At 40.6% G+C, this 25006-nt stretch overlaps 1 protein-coding gene and 1 non-coding gene across 3 annotated transcripts in view; both read left to right on the top strand.

Moving 5' to 3' along the window:
* KIAA1217 (KIAA1217 ortholog) overlaps positions 1 to 25006 on the top strand; it is an 829478-nt gene that overhangs the window by 113719 nt on the left and 690753 nt on the right. The window lies entirely within an intron of this gene.
* Positions 24289 to 24419, top strand: LOC112578946. Its single transcript, XR_003103387.1, has one exon. It is a non-coding gene; the product is annotated as a small nucleolar RNA SNORA18 (small nucleolar RNA).

The raw sequence follows: 25006 nt of genomic DNA, 5'->3' as shown, positions 1-25006 counted from the left end.
AGAGGAGCCCGGCGAGCTATTGTCCATGGGGTCGCAAAAGTTGGACATGACTGAGCAACTAAACAACAAAATGGTAACTTGCTAGATCTTCTCTGGTGATTCAGTGGTAAAGAATCCTCCTGCAATGCAGGAGACTTGGATTCGATCCCTGAGTTGGGAAGATCTTCTGGAGAAGGAAATGCCAACCCACTCCAGTATTCTTGCCTAGAAAACCCCATGGACAGAGGAACCTGGTGGGCTTCAGTCCACGGAGTCACAAAAGAGTCAGACACAACTGAGCAACTAAACAACAACAAAAATGGTAACCTACTACTTAATCATTTGAAGAACTACTAGATTGTTTTCCAAAGTAGCTGCACCACTTTGCGTTCCCCTCAGCAGTGTATGAGGATTCCAGTTTCGCTGCATACTCCTCAATACTTGCTATTATCTGAGATTTTGGCTATAGCAATTCTAGTAAGTGTGAAGTGGTATCTCACTGTGGTTTGGGTTTGCATTTCTTTGATGGCTAATTATGTGAACATCTTTTCATGTGCCTAGTGGGCATTTGTTTGCCTTCTCTGGACAGCAATATCAGTTCTTTGGACCATTTTTCAAAATGGGTTACTTATCTTTTATTTATGAGTTGTAGTAGCTGTTTGTACATTCTCGATGCGATTTCCCTAGAAGACATGTGGTTCGCAAAAATGTCTTCCTATTCTGTGAGCTGTCCTTTCATTTTCCTGATGGTGTCCCCTTGAAGCACAACATTTTGATGATGTTCAGTTTATTTTTTTGTTTGTTGCTGGTGATTTGATATAATGTCTAAGAAACCATTGCTTAATCCTAAGTGACTCTCCCTTAGTTTTTGAAAAATAACTTTTATTACTGTTTGATTGCCTTGAGAATTTTTTTGTTTTGTTTCATTATAGCTCTTTTTAATGCTTATATATCTGGTCCAGTTTTTCCTTCTCTTTCTCTCTGTAATTATCTATCTTTAAAAAATCTTCATGTATGTAATCGTTTGATCCTGTTTTTCTCACTTAAAATTTTATGGTGAATATTTTCCAGTATCATTCAAAATATTTGGAAAAGATCACATAAAAGGAGTGTAAATCCCAGTGTGTAATTTATGTATTCTAATTTATTTACTCATTTCCATATTCTTATGCACTTATAACTTGCTTTCAATATTGTAGTATTACTATGAAGGGCTAGTAAACATGAATATAAATATAATATTGTGGTATTACTATTAAGGGCTTGTGAACATGCATATAAATATACTGTGGTCCAAGTACCAAGTCCATTCCCTAGGACAGATTCTAGCTAGGAGGTGGAGTTAGTCAAAAGACATGAACATCTTTCTAGAATGAATGCAAATTGCTTTTCAGAAAGTTGTACCAATTCACACTTTCCTAGTTAGTGACTGTTTCATTGTATCCTTATCAATATGAGTATTATTTTGTTACAAAAATCAAGTAGTAACTGTAGGACCCTCCTCTTTGATGCCCCAACCGCTCATTTACTTAAAGCTTGAGAATGTAGCTGCTAATTTCAGTATGAAGCAGTCCCCAAGGAAAAGTCATAAATTCTACCAAAATTTTTACAGTATTTCAGTGACTTCACACTTCATTTAAAAAGGCACTAAACGATTACCAGGTAATTAACAAACGCGTATTTAAGGAACTGAAAAAAAGTTCTCTCATAGAGATAACTTCTGAGCTTGTGTTGTTTTATTTTGGGGGGAGTGGGTGGAAGAGGAATCGTTGACACAAATGAACAATTTAGAGGCAAGTATCAATTTATGGGAATAATTAGCAGATGACCCTGCTCGCTAGATTTGGGGAATCCCCTTGACATCTAGAACTCCGGCTTACTCTTAAAATGAGAGGCACTTAACAGCATCAAGTCCAGGCAAGCAGATCAGTGTTAGAACCCAGGTGCTACCATTTCCTGGAGGTGCAGCTTAAGGTTGGCTTAAACTGCACATGAAGCACTTAACATAACTAAGCACACACTAGATATTCAGTAAATGTCAGCTATTTTCCCTTATTGTTCATCTTTATATTCCCCAAAAGACAGCAAACACTGAGGAGAGGTGGTAACAAGTACTCAATACAATTATTAAGTGAGTATATAAATAAATTATGGAAAAACTAAAAGGAGTGTATACAGAAGAAACCTCCCAGATTTTTGTGTTATCAGCCACTCATAATCCTCCAAAATTAAGCCATCTCATGTTTGAAATTTCTCTAAGCGATTATCCGCTTATGCTTCCTTGTTGAGATCTTACTCTGAAATAAAACGTTATTTGTAGCCTGTCATGTTTCTCTTCTTGCAGGGATGTGCATTGTGTTTTAGTTTGCCATTTAAAATCATTTAGCAGATTAAAAAAAAAATAGGAAGAAAAAAGTAATCACTTAGGGTCTAATTTAATCAAGAGGCACAGCATGAAGTGTGAAAAACTCAGTGTTGTTCTGATCCTTGGCTTCACTGAAGGCTGCAAAAAGGTATAAATTAAGTGACCTTTCCAGGTCAGGATTTTATGGCTTTGATAAATTCCCCAAGCTTAGCAGTTATCAGAGAAAAACATGTGAGCAAGAATATGAAGATCTTTTCTCCCCAACTACATCTTTCCATGAGTAGATAGGATAATGGGTTTGAAAGTGCCTCAAGAAAAGTTAAGTTCTATAAGTCTACAGCATTATTATTATAATGTAAGGGATATAAGCACAGCAAAAATATGGAAAGGTTCCAATTGAGCCAAAGTTTCTTTTTTATCACTTCATAAGCTCTTACAGCCAGAGGGATTATTAGCGATTTTATGGTCTAAACATCTCACGTTTATATATGAAAGAAAAGTAAAGTGACTTTATCAAGATTATATTGTTTAAAACCAAACTCCCTTTGCCCTCTATAAAAATAATGAATAGTAAAATTAAAATTTAAATTGTTCATAAAAGACTGTATTCTTTAATCTTCATGGTGCAAGAAAAATATAAACTTATGTAGTTCATTTATAAAGAGTTTGAATGCTTTATTTTTGTACTGAAAACTTTTGTTTTAGAATTAGCCAGCTGGACTCAGTTTATTTATTTATTTAGAGTTTTTGATCATTCATTTGGCTGTGCTGTGTCTTAGGTGCGGCATGTAAGACTTTTGTTGCACCATGCAATCTTTTAGTTGCAGCATGTGGGATCTAGTTCCCTGACCAGGGATCCAGCCCAGGCCCCCTGCATTGGGAGTGCAGAGTCTTAGCCACTGGACCAGCAGGGAAGTCCCTGGGCTCAGTTTAGATAATCCCAGTTTTGTTGTCAACATCCTAAGCGTCATAGTCAGGAGTCAGCTGAACATATGCCTTCTTCTCTCCATCAGGCCTGATTAGGGTGTTGAGTTAGCCATGTCAAAGTCACAGAGCTTCTTCACAGCCTATTTAACTTGGTTCTTGTTGGCTTTGACATCCACAGTGAACACCAGTGTGTTGTCTTCTGTTTTCTTCCTGGCTGACTTGGTGGTGAGGGGGAATTTGATGATGGCAATAGTGGTCAAGTGTGTTTCTCCTCGGGGCGTTCTTCCGAGGATATTTGGACCACCTTGAATATTAGCCACAGTGTGGGCTGCCAGAAGGTGGGTGATGTCCGGGTCTTCTGTTTTTGTGGCTGTGGACCCCTTTCAACACTGCCTTCTTGGCCCTCAAAGCCTTTGCTTTGGCTTTAGCTTTGGGAGGGACAGGGGCTTCCTTCTTCGCCTTTGGCACCGTCTTCATGAAAAGCCGAATGCATTTTAAATGTTATTGTCCTAAGGTGAATTAGAACATCTAAAATGAGAAATTTCAATTATGGAGGCTTCATTGGAATTGATTAGTGTTTTGAAAATGTTTTTGCTGCATAAGCAATGCAGAGTTTAAATTCCCAGTCTCCTCCCTTAGTGTAAGTTAACCAAACAGCCTTGTCCTTTGGAGAACTGTTAGCCAGGAGGGTCCAATCTTCTCTGGAGGATAATATAGGCTGAAATGAGTAAAGGTTAATTAAGGCTTTTAGGAACTTCGCTTTTTTCCTGTGGAACGCCGTATTTAAAGTTAAGCCCTTCCCTCAAGCAAAGTTTAAGAAGGTTGTTTCATTTGGTAGCCAGCATTCATCTTAACTTGGAGCTGTAAGTCTTGTATGCAAAGTATTGAGTGACATTTTGAATAAACAAAACCGAACACGAGGTTGCAAAAAACGTTTTTGCAAATATTACTTTGATTCTTAGGAAGTACGCTTCCCTACACTCACTTTTGGATGATATTGCATTTAAAATACAATTCTCCTTTAGCCAATCCTATTTAGAAGGACTGAAGAGTGGAAGGGTGAAAACTCTAAACCACTTGAAAGTGAAAATACCAGATCTTACATTGTAATTTGAAGGGCAAATGGATGAGTGGTTGGAAGTTAAAGCTTTTGTATCGTTTATCACCAACTAGAGAGTTGCCATCAGAAAGTGAGCTTCAGAAATCGTCCATAGGGAACTATTCTTTATGCAACAGAGTAGGGCACACAGAAATCCTGGAAAAGAAGCAAAGGCAAAGGAGGGAAATGGGGAAAAAGATGATGCTGCTCTTCTTGGGCTGCAGCATGTACTGCGGTCCCTGCTGCTTTGAACTTGAAATTACAATGAGTGCTGTGGAATATATACTGCACAAGTCCTTGTCAGATACTCCTGCAGAGTTGGAAAGCGAGATGATTCTGTTCCCCTTGCAGAAAAGACAAAGTCCTAGTTCTTCCAAAAAGCAGTGACTGTGACATAATGCTCATTTTAAATGATTTGAAATCATTTTAATTGGTACTTACCTGGCAGGCTCTATCACTTTTCATTTCACCAACCTTCTCACAATGGCACAGTGTACTACCACTCGTCGGCAGCTGTGAAAGTTTGATAAGACAGGATGATGTATACAAACAATTTCTTCTTCAGAAGAATTCATCCCGAAGAATTGTCAAATTATTTTTAAATGGCTGTAGTTCTTAATGAAACATTGCAAGAGAAATTTAAAGCTTCACTTCTGTGATGTGGCCTTGCTATTCGGTACTCATGTTGTAGCATTGTGAGATGGGTCTGAGCTGCGACATGCTTTAGGGACTGTCTTTTCTAAAGCACTGATTTTTCTAATGAGATAAGGGAGATCCAGAGAGGTTAGGTAACTTGAAGGCTCTAAAGTAAATTTGAGGGTCAAAGGAACCTTTAGAAATCCAGAAGATCACAGTCAGTCATATTATGAAGGAGGCTAAAGAAGTCTAGAATTTCTTCAATGTTGACAATAGGTCACTGGAGCTGATAGCAATGGAGAGAAGGAAATAGACTGTTAAGAGGAGTGTTTCCTTGACTTTGGTTACAGTATTGCAATAGTACTAGTCTTGTGTTGAGACAGTATTGCAGAAGAGTTTTCAGTGGTCTTCTGTGTGAAGTATAGGGGCCAGGCTCTGATTCTTTTATTTATTTATTTTTTACTATTATTTATCAGGGTTTACAGTGTTGGGTTTTTATTGTTGCTTTATAAAGTTGTGTTAGTTTCTGCTGTACAACAAAGTGAATCAGCTGTCTATATACATATATCCCCTCTCTCTTGGACCTCTCTCCCACCCCCAACACCACCTGACCCCTCTAGGTCATCATAGAGCCCTGAGCTGAGCTCCCTGCACGACACAGCAGCTTCCCACTAGCTATCTGTTTCACACATGGCAGTGCACATACTTTAAGTCCAGTCTCCCAGTTCATGTCACCCCCGACCCGTGTCCACTTGTCCATTCTCTGTGTCACTATTCCTGCCCTGAAAATAGGTTCATCGGTACCATTTTTCCAGATTCTGTATATATGCATTAACACATGATATATGTTTTTCTCTTAACTTACTTCACTTTGTATGACAGTATCTTGGTCCATCCATGTCTCTACAAATGATCCAATATCATTCCTGTTTATGGCTAATATTCCATTGTATATACATACCACATCTTCTTTATCCATTCTTCTGTTCACAGGCTCTCATTCTGAACAGCTATCTGGGAGGGGTGTAAAGGAACTGGTGAAGTCTGATGTGAAAAATCTTTTTCATTGATTTAAAACCTAAACTTTGAGTAACTTGAATTTTCCAGACTCCCTCGTAGTAGGCTCTTCCACATGAAGAATAGGAAGGGAGAATCTGCAATCTTAATCTCTGTATTTGGGTTCAGAGACCAAGACACAGGGCAGCCTGTGACAGAGGCAAAACTGTACGTTTATCTGCTCTAGAACATCTCTTGATTTTTAGTGCTTGTTGGATCATGACATCATGACACTAGTGACCAGGATCAGCCAGGGAGAGCGAAGAGCCCTGGTTGCCTTGATGATGATTTGTCCTTTGGCAGGGCCTAAGAAACTAGGAAAGTGGCAGGTGAGGTGGATGGAAAGAGCTGAACAGACGCCTGAAGAAATCACCCATTCTTATGAGCTCTCTTGACAAATGTCATGACCTGGTGACTAATTTCTTGCCCTACGAGGGATTATCTAATAGCCCTGGGATTATTCCGCTACTCTTAGTATCAGTAAGGCAAAGATGTGAGCTTATAATAATTGCATTCTACTAAAATATTCCTTCTATACCAAATGGGTTTAAAATTATTGTCATTATTCGTATTACTTTATCTATGTAAATAATAGCATTCTACTTAATACTTCTGCTTTAATATTGTTTGTATAATATTAAAGTATCATTTGAATTTATTAAGAAAGGGATTATTGAGCAGAAATTCTGTGGAAAAGGATACCAGTAGCTCCTCATATTTTCCCCTTCTTCTTGCCTCGTAGCAGAACACTGATAGTAAAGCTAACATGGTCTAAGGTCCCTTGCAGCCAAGTCTGGCCACATGACTAGGATCTATTTAAGATGATACAAACAGAATTGTTGTTTGGGGTCTTCAAGAGGTTATCTGAAAGAGAGGAGTGTGCCCTTTCTCTGCTCCTTATCCTTTTTCTTGGCTGAATTTAGAGGAAATGGATGGAGCTCGAGGAGAACCTTGAACTTAAAAGTAATATGGGAAAGATATGGAGCAGAAGAGCTATGAACCCACAGCAGCTTTCAATCCCCCGCTGATGGACTTCTTTGCTAAGTCATTTCAATCGTGTCTGACTCTTTGTGACCCCATGGACTGTAGCCTGCTAAGCTCCTCTGTCCATGGGATTTTCCATGCAAAAATACTGGAGTGGGTTGCCATTTCCTCCTCCAAGGGATCTTCCTGACCCAGGGATTGAACCCACATCTCTTACATCTCCTGCACTGGTGACAGAAATATTCATGTCATTCTCATTTAAGCCACCACTACTTGGGGGAATCTCTGGATATATTCAGCCACATGTAATCCTAAGCAATACAGGTCTTACTTTAAAATATTATGAAAAACATTTAGTCCATATAGAAAAATCATTGAGCAAAACATCTTGCCAGTAGACACACAAAAGTATATTATCATTGTAAATGGCAGTTTGCCCTAGGAGTTGAAAAGTTTTCATGTCATAACATTGAGGTTTTGAAGCAGTTCAGTTCAGTCGCTCAGTTGTGTCCAACTTTTTGCGACCCCATGGAATGAAGCACGCCAGGCTTCCCTGTCCATCACCAACTCCCAGAGTTTACTCAAATTCACGTCCATCAAGTTGGTGATGCCATCCAACCATCTCATCCTCTGTTGTTCCCTTCTCCTACCTTCAGTCTTTCCCAATATCAGAGTCTTTTCAAATGAGTCAGCTCTTCGCATCAGACAGCCAAAGTATTGGAATTTCAGCTTCAGCATCAGTCCTTCCAGTGAATATTCAGGACTTATTTCCTTTAGGATTGACTGATTTGATCACCTTGCAGCCCAAGGGACTCTCAAGAGTCTTCTCCAACACCACAGTTCAAAAGCATCAATTCTTCGGTGCTCAGCTTTTTTTTATAGTCCAACTCTCACATCTATACATGACTACTGGAAAAACCATAGCTTTGATTAGACGGACCTTTGTTGGCAAAGTAATGTCTCTGCTCTTTAATATACTGTCTAGGTTGGTCATAGCTTTTCTTCCAAGGTCATAGCTTTTCTTGCAAGTGTCTTTTAATTTCATGGCTGCAGTCACCATCTGCTGTGATTTTGGAGCCCCCCAAAATAAAATCTGTCACTGTTTCTATTGTTTCCCCATCTATTTGCCATGAAGTGATGGGACCAGATGTCATGATCTTAGTTTTCTGAATGTTGAGTCTTAAGCCAAGTTTTTATCTTTCCTCTTTCACTTTCATCAAGAGACTCTTAGTTCTTCCCTGTCTGCCATAAGGGTGGTGTCATCTACATATCCAAGGTTATTGATATTTCTCCTGGCAATCTTGATTCCAGCTTGTACTTCATCCAGCCTGGCATTTCACCTGATGTACTCTGCATATAAGTTAAATAAGCAGGGTGACAGTATACAGCCTTGTCGTACTCTTTTCCCAATTTGGAACCAGTCTGTTCTTCCATATCCAGTTCTAACTGTTGCTTCTTGACCTGCATACAGATTTCTCAGAAGGCAGGTCAGGTGGTCTGGTATTCCCATCTCTTGAAGAATTTTCCACAGTTTGTTCTAATCCACACAGTGTTGTCAATAAAGCAGAAATAGATGTTTTCCTGGAACTCTCTTGCTTTTTCAATGATCCAGCAGATGTTGGCAATTTGAGCTCTGGTTTTTCTGCCTTTTCTAAATCCAGCTCGAACATCTGGAAGTTCATGGTTCATGTACTGTTGAAGCCTGGGTTGGAAAATTTTGAGCATTACTTTGTTAGCCTGTTAGATGAGTGCAATTGTGCAGTAATCTAAACATTCTCTGGCATTGCCTTTCTTTGGGATTTGAAGCAGATTTTCCCTTAAATGTTTTAATGCCGGCCTTGAGAGGGTTGCTGATCCAGTAGTTCAGGAAACTCAGTACTGTACCACGTGTGTCACTTACTGGTGCTGTGCTCTTGAATAAGCCCTTGTGACCTTGGATTGTCCCTCTGTAAAAATACCAATTCTGGACTAAGTCATCTCCATAGTTCCTCTAAGCTCTGTGGGCCTTAAATTTATAAAATTTCCTGTATCCTTGTAAAACCACCAGAACTCTTTCTGGCCCTAGCTACATATGTAAATATAGGTTAACAAATACTTACAGAGTGCCTGGTATATATAGATGATTCCCCAATTTTGCACCATAGGGGATATGTGTGGGGGGGGGACAAGAGGCATACACAGCTCATTTGCAAAGAATTTACATTCTAATGGTGTAGCACATGAGGCAAATAGCAAGTCATAAGATTTTGAATGACCCATGTCTCCTGACTCGTAGTTCAATGATGGCTCCTCTCTCCTCTTACAGAGCTCCACCTGTTAAAAGTGACAGAGGTCTCCTGGCTATGTGGTCTATAGAGCTCTTACTAAATTCCAAAAATTTTATTTTATACCATGAACTACAATTCTACTCTCTTTTGACTCATCTAAGTCTAATCTGCTTGCTATGATAACGATCATTCAACTTCTCTCTAACATTAGCTGTGCTTTATTTCACTTGTAAAGCTACATGTCAGTGAGGACAGAATATTCTCTTGATAACTGAATGTCCACATGTCGAAAGAATTGGTGAAACAGTTAAATCAGAAAAGACTTTCTGGAAGAAGTGAGCTTTGATCTCAGGTTCTAAGGAGGCGACAAATTGAGGTTGTCAAAGATGTCAGGAAATTGTCTTCTTTTATATATAATTTTTAAATGTATTTACTTATTTGGCTGCACTGAGTCTTAGTTGTGGCACACAGGATCTTAGTTGTGTCTTGTGGGATGTAGTTCCCTGACCAGGAATCCAACCTGGGCCCCCTGCATTGGGAGCTTGGAGTCTTAGCCACTGGACCACCGGAGAAATCCCAGGAAGTCATCTGAAAGGGGGGTAAGTGGTATTTGCAAAAGGACTGGATTGGGAATGTTGAAGGGCATGCGTGCATGTGGCTGATGGTGGCCAAGTTGGCTGTGGGGAATAGGACCTGAGACCTTTCCTGCCGTTCTTTTTTGGCCTTGACTCTCTTATTAGCTTGAAATATACCTTTTAAGCCCAGTGCTTGTCTTGAGTATGGCAGGAGTTCAGGTGAAAGAGAGATGGGTAAGAAGCTGACTCTGGTGGAAGTCATTTTAAAGATACAAAGCAAGGAATGACAAAGTCATCAGTACAAGAATGTGTCCCCTTTGTGCAAAGATATTCTGCTTGCATATTTAGGTTTCATGCTTCACTGTGTGTTTATATGGTGGAGATGAGATAAAGTTGCAGAAGGAACTTCAAATTGCCTGACTTTTGAAAGTTAAGTCAGCTGTGACTTTCCACTAATAAAGTATCTTCGTGGGCTTAATTTTCTTGCAGGTGCATGCGTGTGTCTCTGTATGATGTATGTAGCTAGTATGTGTAGTGTGTGTGAGAGAGAGGGAGAGTTAATGCAAAGAGAATAAGTAGGCAACTGATTTATTGCAAGCAGTATATTTACCTGAGTATATCATCACTGAAATTAACATAGATTTTAGAAGTGGAAAAATGCCCTGGTGTTTAGTGTCAGCTCCTGTCTCCTCCTTTTGCAGCACAAATCTGCCCTACAGAGTCGTGACAGTTCCTGAGCTCTGATTTGGACTTTGTCAAGGAAATAAAGCACAAAGTCACATGTTCAGATATCACTAAATGGCTGCCTGCAGCAAGCTAGGTTGGCCAACCCAAAAGGAATGCATGTATGTTACAGACCAATGGGACACTGGACTGTGTTTTCAGTCACAGGCATGGAAGCACTTCCTCCTCCTGCTTCCTTTTCTAAGTTTCTCTGCCATCTTGCTGTGCCTGGCAAATCCTTGTCCTCATAAGCAAACACAAATGATCAAGAAATCCTTTTGAAGAAAGGAGCAGGGCCCTTTCCAGTTTCCTTCCTTTTATAGCTATTTAAGCTATAGCTATTTATAGATTCTGACAGAATGTGGTCCACTGGAGAAGGGAATGGCAAACCACTTCAGTATTCTTGCCTTGAGAACCCCATGAACAGTATGAAAAGGCAAAATGATAGGATACTGAAAGGGGAACTCCCCGGGTCGGTAGGTGCCCAATATGCTACTGGAGATCAGTGGAGAAATAACTCCAGAAAGAATGAAGGGATGGAGCCAAAGCAAAAACAATACCAAGTTGTGGATGTGACTGGTGATAGAAGCAAGGTCCAATGCTGTAAAGAGCAATATTGCATAGGAACCTGGAATGTCAGGTCCATGAATCAAGGTAAATTGGAAGTGGCCAAACAGGAGATGGCAAGAGTGAATGTTGACATTCTAGGAATCAGCAAAATAAAATGGACTGGAATGGGTGAATTTAACTCAGATGACCATTATATCTACTACTGTGGGCAGAAATCCCTTAGAAGAAATGGAGCACCCATCATGGTCAACCCAGGAGTCCACAATGCAGTACTTGGATGCAATCTCAAAAACGACAGAATGATCTCTATTCGTTTCCAAGGCAAACCATTCAATATCACAGTAATCCAAGCCTATGCCCCAACCAGTAACGCTGCAGAGGCTGAAGTTGAATGGTTATATGAAGACCTACTAACACCCAAAAAAGATGTCCTTTTCATCATGGGGGACTGGAATGCAAAAGTAAGAAGTCAAGAAACACCTGGAGTAACAGGCAAATTTGGCCTTGGAATACAGAATGAAGCAGGGCAAAGGCTAATAGAGTTTTGCCAAGAGAACGCACTGGTCACAGCAAACACTCTCTTCCAACAACACAAGAGAAGACTCTGCACATGGACATCACCAGATGGTCAACACTGAAATCAGATTGATTATATTTGTTGCAGCCAAAGATGGAGAAGCTCTATACAGTCAGCAAAAACAAGACTGGAAGCTGACTGTGGCTCAGACCATGAACTCCTTATTGCCAAATTCAGACTGAATTTGAAGAAAGTGGGGAAAACCACTAGACCATTCAGGTATGACCTAAATCAAGTCCCTTATGATTATACAGTGGAAGTGAGAAATAGATTTAAGGGCCTAGATCTGATAGAGTGCCTGATGAACTATGGACAGAGGTTCATGACATTGTACAGGAGACAGGGATCAAGACCATCCTCATGGAAAAGAAATGCAAAAAAGCAAAATGGCTGTCTGGGGAAGCCTTAAAATAGCTGTGAAAAGAAGAGAAGCAAAAAGCAAAGGAGAAAAGGGAAGATATAAGCATCTGAATGCAGAGTTCCAAAGAAGAGCAAGGAGAGATAAGAAAGCCTTCCTCAGTGATCAATGCAAAGAAATAGAGGAAAACAACAGAATGGGAAAGACTAGAGATCTCTTCAAGAAAGTTAGAGATACCAAAGGAACATTTCATGCAAAGATGGGCTCAATAAAAGACAGAAATGGTATGGACTTAACAGGAGCAGAAGATATTAAGAGGAGGTGGCAAGAATACACAGAAGAACTGTACAAAAAAGAGCTTCATGACCTGGATAATCACGATGGTGTAATCACTCATCCAGGGCCAGATATCCTGGAATGTGAAGTCAAGTGGGCCTTAGAAAGCATCACTACAAACAAAACTAGTGGAGGGATGGAATTCCAGTTGAGCTATTTCAAATCCTGAAAGATGATGCCGTGAAAGTGCTGCACTCAATATGCCAGCAACTTTGGAAAACTCAGCAGTGGCCACAGGACTGGAAAAGGTCAGTTTTCATTCCAATCCCAAAGAAAGGCAATGCCAAAGAATGCTCAAACTACCGCACAATTGCACTCATCTCATACGCTAGTAAAGTAATGCTCAAAATTCTCCAAGCCAGGCTTCAGCAATACGTGAACTGTGAACTTCCAGATGTTCAAGCTGGTTTTAGAAAAGGCAGAAGAACCAGAGATCAAATTGCCAACATCTGGTGGATCATCGAAAAAGCAAGAGAGCTCCAGAAAAACAACTATTTCTGCTTTATTGACTATGCCAAAGACTTTGACTGTGTGGATCACAATAAACTCTGGAAAATTCTGAAAGAGATGGGAATACCAGACCACCTGACCTGCCTTTTGAGAAACCTATATGCAGGTCAGGAAGCAACAGTTAGAACTGGACATGGAACAACAGACTGGTTCCAAATAGGAAAAGGAGTACATCTAGGCTCTATATTGTCACCCTGCTTATGTAACTTATATGCAGAGTATATCATGAGAAACTCTGGGCTGGAAAAAACACAAGCTGGAATCAAGATTGCCGGGAGAAATATCAAAAACCTCAGATATGCAGATGACACCACCCTTATGGCAGAAAGTGAAGAGGAACTAAAAAGCCTCTTGATGAAAGTGAATGAGGAGAGTGAAAAAGTTGGCTTAAAGCTCAACATTCAGAAAACAAAGATCATGGCATCTGGCTCCATCACTTCATGGGAAATACAGGGGGAAACAGTGGAAACAGTGTCAGACTTTATTTTTGGGGGCTCCAAAATCACTGCAGATGGTGACCTGCAGCCATGAAATTAAAAGACACTTACTCCTTGAAAGGAAAGTTATGACCAATCTAGATAGCATATTGAAAAGCAGAGACATTACTTTGCCAACAAAGGTCTGTCTAGTCAAGGCTATGGTTTTTCCAGCACTCATGTATGGATGTGAGAGTTGAACTGAGAACAAAGCTGAGAGCCAAAGAATTGATGCTTTTGAACTGTGGTGTTGGAGAAGACTCTTGAGTCCCTTGGACTGCAAGGAGATCCAACCAGTCCATGTTAAAGGAGGTCAGTCCTGGGTGTTCATTGGAAGGACTGATGCTGAGACTGAAACTCCAATACTTTGGCCACCTCATGAGAAGAGTTGACTCATTGGAAAAGACCCTGATCCTGGGAGGGATTGAGGGCAGGAGGAGAAGGGGACAACAGAGGATGAGATGGCTGGATGGCATCACCGACTCTATGGACATGAGTTTGAGTAAAGTCTGGGAGTTGGTAATGGACAGGGAGGCCTGGCATGCTGCGATTCATGGGGTTGCAAAGAGTCGGACATGGCTGAGCGACTGAACTGAACTGAACTGATTTATAGATAAGGGAATTTCTTGGATGCACTTAATCTACTCTCTCCATGTGCCAATCCACACATAAACATATAGCTGCATGAATTTGCTCCACAGTTGTGTACAAAACACCACATTGCTGTACGTTTCTGTATCTAGTTCAGTCTCTGTTTTAACCCCTGTTGACTAGTATAGCTGGCTACCCAGTTTCAGTCATCAATGGAGGCCTCTTTCCCTGATAGTGGCTCAAGGGTCCCGTGGTATTCTGTGACTTAGAGAATCTGGGGAAGGACTTCCAACTCTGTAGGCCATTGTGGTCACTGCTGTGTGTTGTGGTGTGTTGCAAGGGAGGAGGCCCATCTTCCATATACTGGATGTGGGAGTAGGCATCATTCTTCACGTCAGTCAATCTCCGTGTGATCTCCAGTGCCCTTAGCCTACAGAGGCTCAAAGTAGGCTTTCCCTTCTGAGCCAGAGATTGAGGTCGGGCCTTAGCAGTGAGAGTGCTAAATCCTAGTCACTAGACCCGTGGTCACTGATATGGCTCTGGCCCTTTGGCTTTGCATAAAAGAATTCCCACAAAGACGGGAAGTAGTGAAACAAGTCAAGTATTTATTAGGAAGAAATAGAATGCAGTATGTGTGGATAGACATACAGGGGTACTCAGAGAGTCACACCCTCATGGTAGTTTAAATCACTTATGGGGACATTTCTTCTGGGTTTCCTTTGGCCAATCCTTTTGATTTGTCTGGGTCTGAATCTGTACTTGGTACATCTCAGGATCCTCCTATGTTGTTGTTCTGCTGTTAAGTTGTGTCCGACTCTTTGCAACCCCGTGGACTGCAGCACACCAGGCTTCCCTATCTTTCACCAGCTCTCAGAGCTTGCTCAAACTCATGTCCATTGAGTCAGTGATGCTATCCAACCATCTCATCCTCTGCCACCCCTTTCTCCTCCTGCCCTCAATCTTTCCCAGCATCAGGGTCTTTTCCAAGGAGTCAGTTCTTTACATCAGGTGGCCAAAGTATTGGAGCTTCAGTTTCAGCATCGGTCCTTCTCATGAATATTCAGGACTGATTTCCTTTAGGATGGACTGATTTGATCTCCTTGCTGTCCAGGGGACCCTCCAAAGTCTTCTCCAACACCAAATGTGTTCACACAAATCTCTCAGCCAGGGTGGATTCCAGCAACGAGGCCTATGAGTAGCCTTAGCATCACTCTTCTTTTGACCTGCAAGGAAGTTACTAGTCAAGAAAGGCTCCTTGACTTTGAGAATGACAAATACATAGTCTCTTATCTGGGCACAGCCTAGCCTCCTGTCTCGATTGCCCTGCTATTGATATTTTGGAGTTTCTGTCCATAAGGAATCAACTCCTAATGCTTACCTTGTTGGGGGAGAGGGGGCATCTACCCCCTGCCTCACTTATACTCAGGCTCCAGCCTCCCTGACCATCCCATCAGACATCATGGACAATCAGTAGGATAGAGGAGGGCAGAGGCAGGCTCTGTAGCACCTCTCCAGTCTCTTTTAATTTCCAGGTCATTGTAACCATCTAAACTCAAAGTCACATCCATCTCTTTGGCTAGTAACAAACTCCAAAGCCTGGATAGTGTTTTTTTCTCCCTCCCCCCAAGTTTCTGGCAATTTCTGTTTTCAATTCCTAAATCTAATATTTCTGGACGCCCCGAACGCAAAACTCAAGACTTTGTCTTATCTAGAATAAAGGGAGCTAAATTTGCCTTTTTTTCCCTAGATCCTATTGCAGTAGCAGGGACAAGAATATAAAGTCATATCTTAATAGATTATCTGCCACATACACACCAGAGGAACTTGTGGCAGGGGAAGGAAAACAGGAGTTTTTTTGATCAGTGGAAAATGGGCAAACTTTTTTTTTTGTTTTTATTATTGGTGTTGTTTAGTGTTATGAAGTACAAGAGTTTTCTAAAGATTGATGTGATTGATAAATTGAGTCACCATCCAGAATTGACTGCTTATTTCTCTATCAAAGATCTACCAAACTTGTTCCGTTTAGAAATTCAGGTTAATTATTCTTCCATTTTGTTGGTATCATGCAGGATCATGTCTCTTGAATGCTTAAAGACGCAAAATCATGATCTGATTGCTTAAGCCTCTTAACAAGGATGGAGAGGTATTTAGAAAAAGCCAAATGAGGAAGTTTTTCCCAGAGAGTTTTGTGAGAATGAAAATGAAGTGAGTATTTACAGTAATGATGTGTGTTTTGTGAATGAGTCCCTCTAGATTGCTAACTTTATCCTTTGATCTGAAAACATGACAGTGATTGAAAAATCAATTAGCACATATACCGTATGTCCAAACAGCCTAAAATAAAGATGAGGGAGGTGATTTTTAAATGTATTAGGAGCAATACAATTAAAAGTACATTTTTAAATGTTTTAGGAGTCGTTAATCCATGAATGACTCCTCCCCAAATTAAGTAGGGTTAATTATAAGGTATGTATACTGTATTCACTTTCTATTGCTGCTGTAACAAATTGCTGCAAATTTAATGGCTTACAACATTCATTCATTATCTTTCAGTTCCATAGAGCAGGAGTCATGGTACAGCATGCCTCAGCTGGGTCCTCCACTTTAAGTCTCGCAGAGACAAAATCAAGGTTGGGAGGGTTGCATTCCTTTCTGCTTTCAAGCACATTCTATTGTTGATTAAATCCAGTTCTTTGTGGTTGTAGGACTGTGCTTCCTTGATGGCTGTCAGCTGGGGGCCATCCTAGGCTTTTTCTGCTCCTTCCATCATGTTACCTTCTCCATCCTGGTGCCAGTCAAAGCTTTAACTGCTTCTCACACTTAGAATCCCTCTGACCTGGTCGTTTATTGTGTCTCTTGTCTCTGTCTAGAGGAAGTTCTCTACTTTTAAGGGCTCATGTGAATGAATTGACCTGCCCAGAAAATTCACATAATTTTCCTTATAATGCATAGTTTAAGATGTAATCTTATGCTTTTTACAGAGAGGAAAATGAAAACTTATTTTGTAGATATATTTTAATACTTATTTGACTGTGTCAGGTCTTAGATGTGGCACTTGGGATCTTTGTTGAAGCACACAAGTTCTCTAGTTGTGGCTTGCAGGCTCTAGAGTTTGGATTCCGTTGCACGTGGGATCTTAGTTCCCTGACCAGGGATTGAACCTCTGTCCCCTGCATTGGGAGGTGGATTCTTAATCACTGGACCACCAAGGAGGTCCCCACTCATTATGTTTTAGATATTAAATCAAAATACGTTTTCTAGGAATTTCCCTGGTGGTCCAGTGGCTAAGGCTCCATGCTCCTAAGGCAGGTGGCCTAGCTTTGATCCCTGGTCAAGGGACTAGATCCCATATGCCACAGCTAAGGATCCTGCATGCTGCAATGAAGATCAAAGATCCAGTGAGCCACAGCTAAGACCCAGCATGGTCAAATAAATAAACATCTTTTAAAATTAAATAATGTTTTCCAGTATTGTCGTTTTTTCACATTAAAATCTCAGCTTTTCTTTATCATTTGGGGCCACTTTAAGTAGTTTTAAGTTCTTAGAAGTCATACTCATATTTGCATGTTAATTAATCTGTATTGGTGAGAATATGTATAAAAAAACATATAACATGTATAATAAAAGAGCAAGAGACCAATAGGAAAACTAACTCTGGCTTTAATGAAGCTGTATTTCAGGCTGCTTGTGGTTATTAAACCACATATAAAGTGATTGTCTTAGTTATTATACTCAGCAGGTACAGTTATTTTATTATGAGATAGTTTCAATATTGGTTTAAATAAAATTGATTTTCATGGACTACAGTTTAGTTCTGAATATCTGTGTTTTATTCTGGATTATAATGCCTTTAGGAGGTACTGGATAAATGAAATATCCAATTTGTCATAGATTAAAATGATGTGTGCTGCCCAGGTCTGGTAACACAGCTGAGTAGCTTAAAAAAAAAAAAAAAAAAAAGGAAGCAAACTTCAGAGGTAGGCAGAAGACCAAATGCTGACTTTGTTCCTTAGCAGCTGTGTGACCTCAGACAACTTGCTCATCCTCTCTGATACTCCTTATCTGCATGTGCATAATGGGGATATCAGTATAAAGCTGCAGGAAGAGGGCATTGATGAGGATTAAATGAGATTAATGGGAAATCCCTCATCACTTCTGGTATGCAGGCAGAGTTCAAAAATTATGGGTTACCTTTGCTTTGTCTCTCAGGGTCTCTAATATGCTGGTATATGAATCTCATCCTTGATAGCTGATCTGAACCCAAGCCCTAATTTTGTGATGGAGGAGTCCATTTAGATTTAATATTCTTTAATATTCTTTCATATCCGGAGAAGGCAATGGCAACCCACTCCAGTACTCTTGCCTGGAAAGTCCCATGGACAGAGGAGCCTGGTGGGCTGCAGTCCATGGGGTCGCAAAGAGTCGGACACGACTGAGCGACTTCCCTGTCACTTTTCACTTTCCTGCATTGGAGAAGGAAATGGCAACCCACTCCAGTGTTTTTGCCTGGAGAATCCCAGGGACGGGGGAGCCTGGTGGGCTGCCGTCTCTGGGGTCACACAGAGTCGTACACGACTGAAGTGACTTAGCAGCAGCAGCAGCAGCAGCATTCTTTCATATTGCCTTATTATACTTGAAAAAAAAATTCAGTTTCATCTTTAGGGTCTACTAAAAGAAGTATTTTATGATCATTTGCTAATGCAATAATAAAAATGCTTTTTAAAAGGATTAGAAACTTGAAGTTTCATTAGGGGGCCAGAAACAATAGAATTTTATTATTTAGATTAGATTTGTCATTTCAATAAAATAGCAAATGCTCCTAGTTGAAAGGCCTTACTTACCACAAGAGCTTAAAGTTAATCATTCTTCTCAAGAGTAGCTAGAATATCCTTTGTGTTGCATGTTTTTTTCTGGGATAAAAGAAAGTAGCTTTGATTGGTAATTTGAAGGCAGGGTTGCAGTCTCCTTGTGGTTCCTTTGATTCCTTCTTTATTGAGCCTTCCAGATGCCTCTGTCCATGGTGCTGACCTCCAGACACGCTCCCGTTTAAGTATTTGATGGACCAGGGTTGTTGTTGTTGTTGTTGTTGTTGTTGTTGTTGTTTTTCATGCTAGGTTCCTAAAGAGCTCCCTTTGGTTTGTAGCTGCTGTTCTTCTCTGTTGAGTCTGTATCATTTTATGCTCTTCTGCAACTTCCCAGTACTTAAAGGGCCAGCTTGTTCCTGGTTACTATTTTTAAAATGCGCTTATTCAGTGTTTTCATGCTGTGGTTTAGTTTTTTGAAATGTTTCTTGGTCCAGCTCACTCATGGTTGCTGAGATTTAAATCCATGCCAGTGGTATCCTCATTCCACAAATTTTTACTGCTCTCTTTCTATTTAAGAAAATCTCAGTCTTCCTTCTGTATTTCTCCTTTACTCTCACATTACAACCATACTTACAACACTTCAGGGGTCAACCACAAGTCCAGGTTGTCACCTGCACCTCTGATTGATAGGCTGTAGATCCTGGGTTCTACAAACCTTGGATTCCTTGCAAACTCCCTCCTTAGATTCTATTAATTTTCTAGAGGAACTCACAGAACTCAGAGAATCAGTGTACTTAAGAGATTACTGGCTTATTAGAAAAGGACATAACTCAGAAACAGCCAGATGGAAGAGATGTCATAGAGCAAGTTATTGGGGGAGGGCACATAGCTTCCACACACTCTCCCAGCACTTGTTCACCATCCCAGAAGCTCTCCTAACCTTGTCCTTTTGGAGTTTATTCAGACTTCTTTACAAAGTCATGATTAATTAAATAACTGGCTGTTGGCAGTTGATTCAACCTCCAGCCCCTCGCCCCTCTCCAGAGGTTAGGGAGTGGGACTACAAGTTCCAGCTCTGAAATCACATGGTTGGGCCCGCTGGCAATCAGTCCCCAACCTTAGAGGATCTAGGGGCTTTCCAAAACCACCTCATTAACATAACACAAGACACCTTTATCACTCCCGTCACTTAAGAAATTCCAAGAGTTTTAGGAGTCTGTACTAGAGACAAGAGATGTTCTACACAAGGAACAGGGATAAAGACTAGCTATATATTTCTTGTTATAAATCACAATACTGCACCTCCAAAGTAGAGACTCTTGTCATGGGCACTCTAGAAAAATCAAAGGGGAATATGATTTGGAACCTGACTTCAAGAAGCTTTGAATCTGGTGAAAGGTGAGAGGGGGAGAGCAGTAAACAGATGTGGGAAAGTGAGGCAGACATAAACTAGGTGTCACTGGAGAGGAGCCAGTAGTGGCTGTGTGAGTCTGCGGCAGTGACTCAACTCTGGCCACACAGAAGAAGCACCTGGGGAGCTTTTAGACATCTTGGGCACACTGTCAGTCCCAGATATATTCAGAAGCTCTGGGGATGAAGGTCAAGGCATCGGTATTTTAAAGTCGCCAGGGGATTCCAGTGAGTGGATACAGTTGAAAACCACTGGCCTGAAAATGACCCTGACACATTCTGGCTCTGTGACAGGATAACAGCAAAGTCTTGCTTTCCTTTATTTTTATTTGATTTCATGCACCTCATGCTCCATATTGGATTTTGACAAGTACCTTCTTTACTGTTGATAGGACCTTCTATACTTAGTATATACTCAATAAACACCTACCTGTTGATAGATGAATACCCACTTGTTTCAACACTCCCCATTCCCTTAAACAACATTTATTGAGCACCTAATATATTTGGAGATTGTTGTTTAGTTGCTTAGTCATCTCCGACTCTTTGTGATCCCATGGACTGTAGCCCACCAGGCTTCTTTGTCCATGGGATTTCCCAGGCAAGAATACTGGAGTGGGTGGTCATTTCCTTCTCCAATATTTGGGGATAGAGCAGTACTCACTGGTGAGGAGAGAACAGTTAGTGCAACCATCTCTGCCTGGATGCTCTCTTTCCCACATGATGCCATCTTCTCCATCAGAACCATTCTGGGAGCTTGTAACAGAACAGGCTCTTGGCTGCTTCCTCAGCTTGTTACAGAATCTCTGGTCATGAAGCCCAGGGACACTTTTTGTTCACAAACTGCCCAGATGATTCTGTGTACACGAGAGCTTGAAAGCCCCTACAAAGACAATGCAGGACAGGTCCGAGCAAGGTGTGCTATGGTGCCCCCCCTACGGAGAGACTGACATTCAGGGGAGCCTGGAAAGGGTGTTGGGAGAGGGTGGCCTCTGAGCTGGGTCTTAGGGATGATTATTGACTTATTCACAGGAAAGGGCAGGGAGAGCATTTCAGGAAAAGGAAAGCTCCTGATCATGTCTCAGAGATGAGAATGAGCACAGCGCATGGCAGAGATTGGAGGCCAACTGTGAGGAGCCATTTGTAATTTTAAATTAATTAACCTCTATCGATCCCCACAATGTTCTGAGCAGTGCATGCAAGGAGGATAAAACTGCTCAAGGAACACGGTGTCCCTGGATCTGGCTCTGAGCTCTTGTTTGGTGCGGCAGAGCAATGCCTGATCACTGCCAAGCTCTGGAAGCCTCCCAAGAACCCAGATTCACAAGGTTATAAAGCCACACCTGGGGTGGCCACGTATCTGCAGGAAAGGCACAGAGCTCTGGCTGGTGTCACCAGGGCCACCACTTCCTGATGCGTCTCCAACTTCTGGAGGGTCTGAAAGAGGCAGAGTCTGGTCTGGGAAGTTGGCTGACAGTATGAGGTCAAGGCTGGTGATTTGGTGAAATTGGTGGTTTGGTTTTATAACACTATGAATGCCAGGCTATAAACATTATGAATAAAATAGGCTTTGGAAGCCTAACATGGAATTCTAACCACTGTTTATAACTTCTCATCTAAGAGAAAGAATAAACCATGGACCAAAAACTAAATTATTTTTGAGTAACTATAGCTGTTTATTCGGCTTCCCAGGTGGTGCTAGTGGTAAAGAACCTGCCTGCCAGTGTAGGAGACAAAAAAGACATGTTTGGTCCCTGGGTTGGGAAGATCCCCTGGAGAAGGAAATGGCAACCAACTCCAGTATTCTTGCTTGGAGAATCCTTTGGACAGAGGAGCCTGGCAGGCTACAGTCCATGGGATTGTAAAGAGTCAGACATACCTGGAGCGACTTAGCATGCACTCCCAGCTATTTATTGATGACTTAGTAGGCACCAGGCCTCCAATGCCCTGAGCTTTACACTTTCTTTTTACTACTACTTGTCTGTGTCTCTCCCTAGCCCTCTCAGAGATGTGGTATCATTCCATTGCTTTACAGATCATGGAGCTTGTGAGTGACAGAGTTGGGATTTGAATCCAGATATGTGTAGCTATTAGAAACTGAGTGTGTAACAACCGTGCCAGGCTACTTTTGGAATATGATTTTGTATAAATTGGTGGTTTCCTTTACCTTCTTATTTTACACACACATCCCACAGTGTCTGTTGAGACCTTGATGAATAGTTAACCATAAAACAGGTTGAAAAGAAATAAAATGCCCCAGAATTAGCAGGAAGAAAAATACTGCTTTCTTTCTTTGATCCTTCTATTGGGTTGGCCACAAAGTTCATTAAGGTGTTATGGATAAACCCGAACGAACTATTTGGCCAACCTAACACATTTCTCACAGTGTGAAACCAAAATCTTTCCTCCCAAGTACTTTTGCTAAGGAATGCCTGATAAAGGGGTTAGAAAATGTAGCATCACTCAATTTGGCAGGCATCGCAGATAAAATGGAATGTCAGAGCCTCTGTTTCAAGGGCTGTTTTCAGATATAGTGGCTCTAAGATGGTTCTCATTTTATAAAACAGAATTTAGAAGATTAGGATGAATTCAATTGAATTATGAAAACAAGTGCTGTGATCTGCTAAGTATAGTCCTTGATCATCTTTTCCCCCCAGTACCTAGATAATTACCTGGGGCTTGAGTCATGGTTTACACATAGCCATCTGATTATTTGCAGCACCTGAAGGGGAAAGTACATTGTCATTTCTGTCTGTCCTGTTTGTAGGGATCATCTCTACAGGTGAAAAAAGAGGCCACTTTGGTGAGGACATATAGCTGAAATATATTAAGACAAAAGGGGAAAATTGCAGAAACAAAATTTCTTCACAGTGATCTGAAGTTTCAGTAATATTCAGTTATTAAATATTTGCTCTTGTTTATTCAAAACTTTAATTATTGGCACATTTACAATTTTATGCTTAGTTTGACATTTAATCTAGTGGTTTTATGTTTATTTATTGCGTGGTCTAAATATGGTCTCACTTTCTAAGCTATGACTAATCCTTATAGTCATTTGGTATGATTTAATTGTATTGTGCTATTTAAATAATGAGTGCCTTTTCTGTACCAAGTATTTGTAATCTTTTTGTACATGTGGTAACTTCAGGTACCAAAGAGTTAACCAAGTTTTGCATAGTTATTAGACATTTCAAAATATTTATAGTGAAGATATGAATTTACATGACCTCTGAGTAAAAAGAAATTAATTGAGCTCATGCTGTGAAACTAAATAAATCAGTGGGAAGAAAAATTGTAGGCTTTACTAGCGGAAGTAATTAGATCAAAGGCTTCTTCTGCATTGTACTAAGTTGCCTCTGTTTGTTTCTGAATGGCTGCTAATGTTTAAATTTCTGAGCTGCCAGGTTTTTACTATTTTGCCAACAACAAATTCTCTACTCCAAGGATTACTGGAAAACTAATCAGATGCAGTAATTGATTTAACAACAGAATGATTCAGTAGTTGCTGTCTTCTGTAAAATCTTCCTTCTTCAGTTTTAAGGTAAATTATCAATTTATGAGTCTTCACAGAAAAGCATTTATTTCTCTTTGCTCCATTAAAAAAGGAGAGTTCTCTGCACTCAGATTTGTTAGGGGGTAAAATGTTCCACCTGTGAAGCCCTTTCTGGGACATGAATACATTGTTGACAATCAAGTCTCAGATGATAGTCCTATATGAGAATCACTTGGCAGTTTAAAATTGTGTGTAATCAAAATGATGCAATCTTAACAGAAGATGGCCTTGTCCAGAGCTGACTGAGAAAAATTCAGTTGCAGAAGTTGTGTGCTTGTCTGTCTTTGTAATAAAGGGTCCAGGGTTTCGCTTTCTAGAACTGTTGCTCTGCCTGACCTACTCAGCAAAAGTCCCCAGTCTTCTGATGGGCGTGACATGCAGATTTACCCTGCAGGAACGAGTAATATCCCTAAATACATGTATGTAGTTACAAATATATGTATGAATGCTTAATGACAGAGGAAGTACCAGACATGAAAACTGCAGATCTAGTTGAGGTCTATCCCGATGGGACTTTTCCAATAAATCTACATCGTTGGAAATGCCTCATAGAGTAAGTATGTGGTTTCCTTTACTCATAGAACTGCTTGTTCGATCTGTGGGAAAGAACTACAAGACAAAGTTGCCAATAAAACTATGAAAAACCTAACAAACTTTTTTTTTTAAATCTTAGATATTGACATACCCCAACAATCTGTACTGTTCTAGGATGTGATAGCTTAGGGGTGAATATGATTTACACTTAATACATTTTTAGAGGGTGTCAGATTCAGAACAAGGCAGTTCTGTCTGCAGACCCTAAACATGGTCCTAAAGTAAATTACTTGAGGAAATTGAATCCCAAAGATTACAGATGGGGAATGTCAAAGTGTGTCTGTATTCCATTGGAGAGCAAAGAAGCCCATCTAAAAGAAATGTGGACTGACTGACTGACTGACATGGCAGCTATGGATTGTGCAAAATGTCTTTTGGAAAGGGCTGTCGTACGTATCTTGAATATTATGACTTTGTAGGAACTGAGGTGATTGGCAGTGGAAAGAATGAGGTCATGTGAAATCCCTTAAAAATGTATTGACTTAAATCACACCTGTGTTACACATTAAAAAAAAAAAACAAACAAAAAACAAAACTCTTTGTGCAGAAAAAAAATCCCCTGCAGATTTCATGTGAAGGCTGGACAGCTCCTCAAGTGCTCAGAGGTATTGAGTA

Source organism: Bubalus bubalis, chromosome 14, assembly GCF_019923935.1.
Source record: "Bubalus bubalis isolate 160015118507 breed Murrah chromosome 14, NDDB_SH_1, whole genome shotgun sequence".
In the NCBI taxonomy this organism is placed as follows: domain Eukaryota; kingdom Metazoa; phylum Chordata; class Mammalia; order Artiodactyla; family Bovidae; genus Bubalus; species Bubalus bubalis.
Note: the sequence above shows the minus strand (reverse complement) of the source record. Positions and strands in the feature narration are given on the sequence as shown.